This window comes from Magnolia sinica, chromosome 16, assembly GCF_029962835.1.
Source record: "Magnolia sinica isolate HGM2019 chromosome 16, MsV1, whole genome shotgun sequence".
NCBI lineage: Eukaryota > Viridiplantae > Streptophyta > Magnoliopsida > Magnoliales > Magnoliaceae > Magnolia > Magnolia sinica.
In genome coordinates, this window is record NC_080588.1 from 29,852,062 (window position 1) to 29,864,870 (window position 12,809).

The following is a 12,809-nucleotide window of genomic DNA, read 5'->3' on the forward strand; positions in this document are numbered from 1 at the left end:
TCAAGCCGAGTTCGACCATGGTGCAATTCAACTCGACTCAACTCAACTCAAAGCTCGAGCTCGAGCTCGACTCGGCTCGAGTAATATATTTTAATATTATATATTATATATATTATATTAATATTAAATATATATAATATGTTTAACTTAAAAAAAAGTTAAAACTTAAAATTTTTTACTAAAAAACCTTACCCAACCGCGCTAGATTGAGTCGGGTTGGGGTTTGGGTCGGGGTGGGGGCTGGGTTAGGTCGGGTTGGGCACCGGGTTAAGTTGGGTGTGGGTTTGGGTCGGGCTGGGCATTGGGTTAGCATATGAACAAGCTCGACTCGACTCGAACCACTAACTCGACTCGAGATTGACTCAAAAGCTTTAACAAACAAGCCAAGCTTCAATGTTGAGCTCGAGGGCGAGCTCGAGTATAGCACGGATGAGTTAAGCCATGCTTGGCCCAGCTCGACTCGAATCGGCTCGATGTACAGCCCTAGTAGTACCCCATTCTCGGCTCCCGGCACCCATATGCCAGATTCCGATCATGGGATCCTACAAGGAGGATTTTCAATATGAATTTCTTTCATAAAGGATCATAACCACAAGCATAACGAAGTCACAAAATAACATCACCACAAACCCACTATAATAAAACATTTGAGTACAATGTGGAAAGGGAAATATAAGAATAAACAAAAGCTCCAAGAAGATCTGCCGCAAACTCCTGCCTCAACGCTATTGCGACCTAACGTCACCTGCACGCAACGGTCGTGCATAAGCTTATAACGAAGCTTAGAGGTTGTGTGCGCAATGCATGTGCCAAGCATATAATATTAGAGTAAGCAGAAATACTGGCAACTCCATGAATGTTATCAACCATACTAAGGCTATGCGATGTAAGGCCTACATAGCCAATTGTCATATGCAAGATGCAAACATGCATGCCAGTCCTCATCAAGATCCACATATCAGTATAGTTCATCTCTGGAATATCACCAGGGTCTAGTACACTCCACCAGATTGCTACCCAAACTGGATGCGCAGTCATGCAAGTGGAAAAGACCTCACTACCAGCTTGACCAGTAGTATGCTAATATCTACCTGACTCGTCAATAGCGGACCCATTTATGAGCTAGTCAGACTTAACTTAACCTTGCCCCCTACCCTCAGGCGGATAAGGCCACACCCTCTTCCAACCGACCATGACATAGTGGGAGACGCGGCCTACTGGTATTCGGCACCCGGGCGCTCATGTATCTGCTCGATTTACATGTTGGAGCAACCTCTTGGTACCATAAGGGTTTAGGGGCTTTCACCCACAGACATCCAAAGTGCTCATATGATAGAACCAAATATTTTCGGTATCTAATCTGACCATCCACGATGTGTCTGTGGAGGCCACAGTCCTGATATCGCTAGGGCGCCAAGTGATCATGTCACACAAATGCGAGTGCATGAGTCATACCATCCAGTCATGCATCAAACCTGTGCTACCGCGCGATCATGTGGGGCAACTTCGTCTCACAGGGAGTCCCTTAAATATCTCAGCCCAATGGCATATGTCATGATCAATCACTCCTTATAACATGCATACAAATGATGCGTATGGGCATGTATCATGATGTTACACTACACATATTCTCAGTGTGTCCTACTAGACTAAGTACACTAGCATGATTATCAGATATAATAGGCGATGATCGGCCTTAACCGGTATGTCACTTATAAGAATAGGGGCTGAACGATACACCCCACTGGACATATAGAAGTATATATGGAATGGTCCATGTTAAACTATCATAACCTACTTAAGGTAATAGCATATCATATATCCTAAGGCAGGGTCCCCCACAAGGACGGTGGATCTAACCCACGAATCGAGATAAGCTTCAATAGTGGATGTACCAAATCTAATACCACATATTCTTCCATCTACAGCAAGAGGTGATTCTAATGGCTACACAATAAGGTGAGTTAAGAGGGTGAAACTATGAACAACAAGTGGGCTTCCTCGCCCTCTCTTATCATGCAATAAACTGGGCCTTCCTATGGGGCCCGATATAAATACAAGGTGGGCTTCAGGGTTAGATAATTCCTACAAGGCATGGTGGAATGCACCATCATCAATGGGGGCCCAATGGTTTGGATTAACCCAATGGGTATCACTAACAAAAGTGGGGGCCCAACGGTTTGGGTTAGTCCTCTAGGTTAAGGGTGGAATGGGATTAACAATGGGCCCTAGGGAAGTTTACAACGGTGGACATTTAACCACCATTGTCTTAAGGTGTGGCCCATTTGGGATTGGAAATTGCAATCACAATGAGGTCCTCGGCCCTTAAAATCTCTAGAAGGACGGATGGTCCGCACGCATTTTGCATACATCATGGTGGGCCTGCATAAGGTAGTCCACAGTCCGCTCAAATGAATGGATAGTGCGCATATAACACATACATCGTGGTGGGCCTCACACATCACATTGAGCCTCACACATAGGCCCATACATCATAATGGGCCTCATCACATGGGCCTTACACATCATAATTGGGCCTCACACATATAATGAGCCTCACACATAGGCCTCATACATCACAATGGGCCTCATCACATGGGCCTTACACATCACAATTGGGCCTCACACATATAATGGGCCTCACATCAGCAAGTGGGCCCCACATTAACAAGTGGGCCCCACATACAGTAGGTGGACCCTGCTAGTTGCCCCATTGACGGACGGCTTGGATAAAATGCATAAATCAAGTGGTTCCCACCGTCCCACGCTGGACGGTGTTGGTAATACATGTACATAAAGTGGGTCCCATGTCCAGCTACTGGATGGTGTGGATATCACACATACATCACGTGAGTCCCATGTCCAGCTACTAGATGATGTGGATATCACACATACATCATGTGGGTCCCACATCTAGCTACTGGATGGTGTGGATATCACACATACATCACGTGGGTCCCCGTGGATGGACCACCCCACTTTTATTTATATATATATTTTTTAATCAAGCCGATACTTATGTTTTCCATTTAAATAGGCCTATCCAAAACAGACGGCCAGGGTGGGCCGTCTGGACGGTTAGTCCATCAGTAAGTGGGCCCGACTTGCTGGACGGACGGTGTGGATGGGGTACACGCATGATGGGGTCCACAGATCAAGCTGATATTTGCATTTTCCCCCTTCGTCCAAGTCTGCCCAAAAACGGGCAGTAAGGTGGACCCCTTTAGGTGGACAGCGGGTTGGCCAGCTAAATGGACAACATGGATAAAATTTGCATCAACAAGGTGGGCCATCAACAGGGAAAGAGGGAGATAGAGAGAGAGACGTGAGATAGAAGGGAGGCTCGCCACTATGAGCTCCCTTTTGAGCTATCATACATACATCAAGATGGATCCCAAGACATGTGGGCCCTCAAATAAGAAAATCAAGGTGGGGATACCATCCCCACCACAAATCCAAGGTCTAGATGACCTCTACATGTTGAGCATCAAATAAACATCATAGTGGGGTCCATGGAGAATGGCCCTATCATGGATTTACATATATGAATCATAGTGGGCCATTGGCCACACTTGGGTCCCAAATAAGATCCATACCATTAATCGGTAGGCCCCACTTGGCCCATCATCAAAATCAAAATCTAGTCCTATGAACACCCACCTATTGCTCTTCTTCTTTAGCTCCTTGGAATCCTTGGCTCCTAAGCTCTCTCTTTGATGGTGGATGATGAAGTTTGGATGGTTGGATGGTGAGATTGGGTGGTGGGGAGATGGGTCTTGATCTTGGGCTCTTTTCTCTCCTTAGGATTTTCTCTCTTGGTTGCTTGGGATTTGGGTAGAGAAATGAGATGGGATGGAGTGAAAGATGGGAGAGAGGAATGGTTGTGTAAGGAGAGATGTGGTGAGAGGCATGGGTGTGTAAGAGAGATGACATGAGAGTTGACTTTTGGATGAGAGAGGTATGGGTTGCTTGTCTTAGTGGGAAGAGAGTCATGGGTTGAAATGATGGGTTGTACTTGACTAATGATAGGAAAGGCATGGGTAGAGATTCTCTAGAATTTATCGAAATTCGCAACGCATGGTGTTTCCTTGAGACATACATGGGCCCACAACTCCTAACCTGGGCACCGCATTAACGCGCAAGACACAGTGTTGGAATCACGGCGACGGCGCGGTCGCTAAGGTATAGGTTTCGAGTTGAATCGACTCAGGTCTTCAGGATGCGACTTAGGGTCACGTGCATTCACTGTCTACAAGTCATGGGTTACTGAAATTTGACAGGGAGGATCACGGGAATTGGTGGAACGGTACGGTACTAGCATACGGGCCTTACATGTATGATCTAAGGTCTCTAGGACTATACCGGCCCCACTAGCTTTAAAATTGGATGAGCCATCGACATACAACGTCCATGTTGGTTGGTCAGACTCACTTAAGATCGACACTAAGGTCGGTTGGGGCTGATTGCTCAGGTCAAATTTTAGTTCGGATAGAATGCTCAGAACCAAGGCCAGCCAAAATTGAGTGCTCGGATCAGATCTAGGCTCGGACTGAATGTTCGGGTTAGATTCCTGATCATGCATAGGGATAAGCTTGACAATAAAGTCAGACACTGCTTGGCCTTTAATTGATGTTTGAGGTCGATACCTGATGTCAAATTCACTCAGCTCGATCGCCCATTTTGTCAGCCTTCCTAATGCTTTAAGCTTCTGCAACACTTGACGGAGAGGTTGATTAGTTGGAACAATGATGGCATGAACTTGAATGTACGACATAATCGTCAGGATGAAATGACCAATGCCAGTGCCAGATTTTCCATATCTGGATACCTGGTTTGGGCAAAGATCAAAACCTTTCTGACGTAATACACTGGGAGCTATTTCCCTTCATGTTCTCTAATCAAGGCTGAACTAACTGTTGTGGTCGAGACTGTTAGGTACAACAGTAGAGGTTCTCCTTGCTCGGTCTTGGAGAGCAACGACGACGACCCCAGATACTACTTGAGTTGTGTAAGTGCTTATAATTAAAACACATATTAGTTTGTCAAATTTTGTAGTTTGGTTATGATCACAAGATCGATTGAAGACAAGCTATCAACTCGATCAAGTACCTGGAAAGAAGATTCAACATCTCAAAGTAAGATCAAAGCAATGGTTCGAAGTTCAGAACATTTCGTATGAGTCAACCTACAGGTGGTATAAACCTAGTTTGACCATAGGTTAGGTGTATTTCACTCCTGTATATTTTGAATCACATTTTATGTTAAATACACACTAGTTAGGCCAACCCGACGTCCAGTTCGGCCAGCTTAACTACACGAACCAACCATGAAAAATTCGAACAAAATTTGGATCACATAAGATCTTCTTTTACAGTAGGTTCGGCTAGCCCAAGGTGGGGTTCAGCCAACCGAACCTAACTTCGGCCAGCCCAAGATGGTTCGATCAAGTTTCTAGCAATGGAATGATTTTAGAATCCAGACTGGTTAGGCAAGCCAAACTTGAGCTTAGGCTAGCTGAATTGGGTGTTCGGCCAGCCGAAGTTTTGAAAGATTTTATCCTGCGATTTCCAGATTCTGATTGGAATGTAATTTTTGAAGTTTGGCCAACAGAACAAAATCTTGGGCCAGCCGAACTACACAGATCCTTGGCTATAAATAGAGGCTTTCTCTTACATTCTAAATCACAAAAATTCATATACTTTTACTATGTTGTAAAGAAAGATCTCTCAAACCTCTTTAAGCTATTTGTGTTGTAATTCATATTTTATTATTATCTTATTCTATTCTCTTTTTAAAAGTTAGTTTTAATTGTTTTGATAAGAGTAATCCATACTCTATTTTGAAAAGAAGGAGAATCGAATCTACAAAAATAGGGTTTCATTCAGTTCATTGAAAATCTATTAGATCCCTTTGCATCTTTTTAGGTTGAACTTATACATCAGCTTCATTAATATCCCAATAAGAAGATCGCTGCACTCAAGCTACAACTACGACCTCGACTTACTAAATCGAAGATAAGTACTGTTTGTTTTTAATTATTTCAGTTTGGGTTTTTCTGAGATAGCCCGAAAATCTCAGTGAGTTTGTTTGTGGGGACCCTGTAAAATCACAAAGCGGGTTTATTTGTGGTGACTCCGTAAAATCACAAAGTGGGTTTGATTGTGATAGCCCATGAAAATTGCAATAACTGTATAAGGTTGTTAAGGTGACCTTGGAAAACCATGAAATAATGAAAAGCCAAAATTATGAGGGTAGTAATTTTGGGAGTGGAGTAGGTTGCATTGAGGCACCGATCCACTATAACTCTTTTTTACATTGTGGTGATTGGATATTATTATTTGGTTTATTGTGTTTTTCTTATTCTTTACATTTGTTTGAGTTTTAAATTTCAAAGACGTCGTGACATAAGGTTATCTTACCTAAATATTTTAAGTGAAAGGCTGTCCTACGAACTATTTGATATCAAGGATTCAATACTTTGCAATATTATATTTAATTATTTCATTATTCCGCATTGTATCGAATTATTTGGCAGTCCTATTCACCCCCCTTCTGGGACATCTATAACTCGTCCTTTCAAGTTGATGAAAAGCAAGCTTGAATTCCTCTGACATTCCACCATTTGCTTTCCTTTTAATTACTTAAAAAAGGGATGTACTTATCTATAGCTCAAGACACGAAGCGGTCCAGTGCAGCAATTCTCCCTATAAGGTGCTGACTTCCTTAGTCATCTTTGGTGAACTCATATCAAGCTAAGCCTGAATTTTATCAGGATTTGCTTCAATGCCTCTTTGACTGACTAGGAATCTAAGGAATTTTCCAGAGCTAACTCCGAAAGCGCACTTGCTCAGATTTAATTTCATCTGGTATTCTCATAGAATTAGGAACATCTCTTTGAGATCAGATACATGATCTGCAACTTTAATACTTTTGACAAGCATGTCATCGATGTAGACTTTCATTGATTGCCCGATCAGGTGAGCGAACATCCTGTTTACGACCCTTACATATGTGGCTCCGGCATTTTTTATTCCGAAAGGCATAACCCTGCAACAATAGAGACCTTTATCGGTTATGAAGGTCGCCTTTGGCTTGTCGTACGGGTGCATCACAATTTGGTTATAGCTTGAATAGGCATCCACGAAGCTTAACAATTCATGCCTTGTCATACTATCGATGATGTCACGCCCCAAACTCAGAAACCGGGCTCACAGAATTTCCAATTGCTGAATCCGGCGCCGACAGCCTCCGTAGTACCCCATTCTGGGCTCCCGACACCCATATGCCAGATTCCAATCCTGGGATCATACAAGGAGGATTTTCAATATGATTTTTTTTATAAAGGATCATAACCACAAGCATAACCAAGTCACAAAACAACTTCACCACATATCCACTATAATAAACCATTTGAGTACAATGCAGGAAGGGAATATACATATATAATGAAACTCCAAAAAGATCGTTCCACACTCCCGCCTCAGCGCTACTGCATCTTAGCGTCACCTGCACACAACGGTCATGCATAAGCTTACAACGAAGCGTAGAGGGTGTGTGCATGTGTGAGTAATGCATGTATCAAGCATGCGATATCAGAGTAAGAGAAAATGCTAGCAAGTCCATGAATGCTATCAACCATACCAAGGCTATGCGATGCAAGGCTTATGTAGCCAAATGTCATATGTAAGATGCAACGTAAGCATGCCACTCCTTATTGAGTCCACGTGCCAATACAGTTCATCTCTAGAACATCACCGAGGTCTAGTACACTCTACACTAGCTACCGCCTCCCTAGCCATATAACCAGTGAGGGGAAAGATCTCACTACCTGCCTGGCCAGTAGTTTGTCAATACCTACCGGGCTCGTCGATAGCGGACCCATTTATGAGCTGGTTAGACTCAGCTTAGCTTAAAACCCCCTCACTCGGGTGGATAAGGCCACACCCCCTTCACAACCGACCATGACACAGTAGGAGACACGGCCTACTGGTATTCGGCACTCGTGAGCTCATTATCCAAGGACATCCTAAGCGCCCATAGTGCTAAAACTAAATATTTTCGGTATCCAATCTAACCATCCACAATATGCCTGTGGTGGCTACAGCCCTGATATTGCTAGGGCGCCAAGTGATCATGTCACACAAAATGTGAGATGTATAAGTCATACCACCTAGTCATGCATTAAACCTACACGTACTGCGCGATCATGTGGAGCAACTCCGTCTCACAAGGAATCCACTAAATAACTCAGCCCAATGGCAAATGTTATAATCAATCATTCCTTACAACAGTCATACAAATGATGCGTATGGGCATGTATCATGATGTAATACTAAGCATGTTCTCAGTGTGTCCTACTACACTAAGTACACTAGCATGATTATCAGATATAAACAATAATTGGCTTAAATACATGGTGGGATCCACATAGGGATGACGGATCTAGCCCAAACATCCAGATAGGCTCTAAACAGTAGATATACCAAACCTGATATTGCATATTCTTCCATATACGACAAGGGGTGATGATGTACTCTCCTATAGATAATGTATGGCCTAGGCATCATACTTGCATCAAGTATGGGCTTCATGGGTGAGTCCAATAGCTATACAATAAGGTGAGTTGAGAGAGTGAAACTATGCACAATAAGTGGGCTTCCTCACCCTTTCTTATCATGCAATAAACTAGGCCTTCCTATGGGGCCCAATCCGTACACAAGGTGGGCTCTAAGGTTTGGATAATTCCTCCAAGGTATGGTGGAAAGCACCATCATCAATGGGGGTGCAACGGTTTGGGTTAACCCAATAAGGGGAGATGGAAGGTGGGCTTAACAATGGAGGTTTACAATGGTGGACATTTAACCATCATTGCCTCCTAGAGTGGGTCTCTTAGAATAAGAATCTGAATCATGATGGGGTCCTCGGCCCTCCAAATATCTAGAAAACGAATGGACAACATGCACACATCACTCACACATGGCGGGCCTCATAAGGCAGACCACAGTTGGGCGTATAACCCAAAAATTAGAGTGGGCCTATCAAGGCAATGGGGCCCACGACCCTAAAATGAATGGACAGAGTGAGTAGCACATACATCATGGTGTAGGGGGCCCCACAAGGCACTAATGGGCCCCACACATGCTGGACAGCATGATTACATGCACGAAGGTGGGTCGATTACTGGACGTCCAGCCCACCAGCCTGGGGGCCTGCTGGACGGCCTGGATAAATACATACACCTCATGGTGGGCCTACACATTACAAATGAGCCCCACCAGATGGACAGCATGTGTATATAACACATGCATCACGATGGCTAGCTGCTGGACGATCAGTCCAGCATCGTCCTGGCCCAGCTGGGCATCTAGCCAATGGACAACCTGGACTAAAATACATACATGGTGGATTCCACTGGATGTGGGCCATCCAGGAGGTGGGCTAGACGCTGGCCTCCTACAAACATCACAGTGGGCTTAAGGAGGTCCCAATGGTAACGCCAGCCCCACTGATTTCCTACAGCATGGTCTACTGGGCATTGGATCTGATCATTCTCAGTCCCATGGCCTGGAATGATATGAAAATTCTAGATGGACGGTGTGGATAGAATACACTTCACGGTGGGGTCCATGCAGGTGGGCCATCCTACCAAAGATCGGACTAGTATTTGTGTTTTCCTTTCATCCAGACGGTCCTGCATGACTAACTGGTCATGCAGGCCCCTCCCTGGCCAATCAGGGCGGTCCACTTGCTGGACAGCAGGGATGAAATACATACATCATGGAAAGGTCAACGAATGGGTGGGCTACCCAACCCTGAATCAAGCTAATATTTGTGTTTTTCCTTCAACCAGGCCCGTATGGCCTGACCGGCCATGTAGGCTCGATCTGGGCAGCAAGATGGGCCCTACTTGGTGGACGGTTGGATGTCCCCCTTGATGGACAGTGTAAATAAAATACATACATCATCAGGGTGGGCCTTCAACAGGGGAGAGAGAGAGAGATACGTGTGGTGGGGGAGCTCTGCCACTATAAGCTCCCCTAGAGGTGTAAATACAATACATACAACATGTTGGGTCTCATTTCATGTGGGCCCTCACTAAAAAAAAATCAAGGTGTCATGGTCTAAATGACCATTAACAAGTTGGATATCAAATAAACATCATGGCGGGGTCCATGGAGAATGGCCCCATCATGGATTACACATATATATTGTGGTGGGCCATTGGCCACACCTTAGGTCCCAAATGAGATCCATACCATTAACTGGTGGGCCCCACTTGGCCCATAACTAAAAACTACAATCTAATCCTATAAACATCTACCTATAGCTCTTCTTCATGGCTCCTTGGAATCCTTAGCTCCTAAGCTCTCTTTTCAATGGTGGATGATGAAGTTTAGATGGTTGGATGGTGAGATTTGAGGTAGGAAAATGGGTCTAGCAATCGGCTACTTTTTCTCTTTTTAGGATTTTTCTTCTCTTGGTTGCTAGGGAAATGGAGGGAGAAGAGATGGAATGAATGAAAGATGGGAGATGTAAGGAGGGAGGGATGGGTGTGTAAGAAGGGATGGCATGGAAGGTATGATTGTTGTTGACTTTTGGAAAGATGAGAGATGTAAGGAGAGAGGGATGGGTGTGTAAGAAGGGATGGGATGAAAGGTATGATTGTTGTTGACTTTTGGAAAGATGGGAGATGTAAGGAGAGAGGGATGGGTGTATAAGAAGGGATAGGATGGAAGGTATAATTGTTGTTGACTTTTGGATGAGAGAGGTATGGGTAGAGATTCCTCTCTCCCAACCTGGAATCTTCTGGGATATGTTGTGCGCGATGTTTACACGAATTATTCACGGGTCCACAACTCCTAGCCTAGGCATCATATTGGTGCGCAAGACGTGGCGTTGGAACCACAGCGATGGTGTGGTCGCGGGGGTATGACTTTTAGGTTGAGTCGACTCAAGTCTTCGGGGCGCGTCTTAAGGTCGCGCACATTTGCTATTTATAGGTCATGGGTTCCCAGAACTCGATGGAGAGGTTCGCCGGAGTCGGTGCAAGGGTATGGCACAAGGATACAGGTCTTATAGCTCTCCCCTCCTTATAAAAACGTCGTCCTTGAAATTTACACTATAATGCAACTAAACAGAGCTCATAACGAAAGGAAAGAGAAATCATAACATCATATATAACAGAGACACAATACAAAATACAATCAAACATCAAAGAAATGGGGATAACACTCGTGAATCTCACTCTCTTGCTCCCAAGATGCCTCATCTACACTATGATGACCCTATTAAACCTTCACCAAGGGAATGACCTTGGTCCAGAGGACCTACTCCTTTCGATCAAGGATACGAACTGGTTACTCAATGTAGGAAGCGTCTTCATGAACCTTTAAAGGCTGTCAATCTATCATGGGAACGATATCTGACCCACACTTCTGCAACATAGAAATATAAAAAATGTTGTGGACGCCAAACAACTGAAGTGGCAAGGCAAGCCGATAGGCCACGGCGCTAATGCACCCAGTGATCTCGAAGGGTCCAATGAATCTTGGGGCAAGCTTACCCTTTGCTCCAAAATGAACCACACCCTTCATGGGTGAGACCTTGAGATACACATGGTCTCCAATGACAAACTTTAAGGGACGACGCCGATAATCAGCAAAACTCTTCTGCCGACTCTAAGCTATGCGCATCCTCTGCCTAATGATATCGACGGCCTCTGATGTCCTCTACACAAGCTCGGGACTTAGGAGACGATGCTCTCCAACCTCGGTCCATCAACTCGGTGATCTGCACGGCCTGCTATTGAGGGTCAAATATTGCATATTAGACCCCATTTATTACTTAGTTTTATGAACATGATAATGTTTAATGTCCTATTTTACTCATGTTTGTGTTGCAAGGTGAATTTAAGAGCTTGGATTGAAAAGAATGCTAAAAGCATGGATTTAACGCTCAAGAGCCAGCAAGCCAAAGATTGGAGCTTAAAAGACTAAGAATGAAGAATTCATATGCCAAAAATCCAAGAAAACTAAGTCAAGAATAAAGAGAATCAAAGTTTTGAAGTAAATTTACATAATCCTCGACTAGTCCTGGCTCCTACTCGACTAGTCCTGGCCCTGCTCGACCAATCGAGGATTCCTCGACTCGAACTCTAGCAGTAAAATCATCTAAAATCAGGTCATCCTCGACCCGTCGAAGGAAACCCTTGACCAGTCGAAGGTGACCCTCAACCAGTAGAGGGTGACCCTTGACCAGTCAAGGGATGTCCTCAACCAGTCCTGGGCTACATAGACAGCACATAAATTGCAGAAATTTAAAGCGATTTTTGGAATTTTCCAACTCGGTGCGAAAGTTTGAGTTGCGAAACTATAAATAGGGGTCCCTAGGATGTTCGTAAGCATCTTCTAGGGCTTTAAGATATCTTCTTTTCATGAATTGAGATTGTGAAATTAGTAATTCCCGTTGTTCACCATCGTCCCTTGGGCACGGTAGGGTGACGAAATCCTTCCTAACTTTCACAATTCTCTTGTGATTAGTTGCGGGATTGCTAAATCCTGTTGTTTGCCTTATCTCCTGGGCACGGTTAGGTGACGGAATTACTTCCAAATCTTCATCACTCTCATCCACTGATGATTAGATCCATGAGAAGTTCAGAGATCTGACAAATCTCTTCTTACCAACTGGATAAGATAGGACTCTATTCCAGTTGTTTCCTTGTGTAACACCCCGGTTCTCGAAACCTGAGTACACTACTCGTGTTCCAAAAACCCTAGCGTTAACCTTTGAAAACACCCAAATTTCACGTA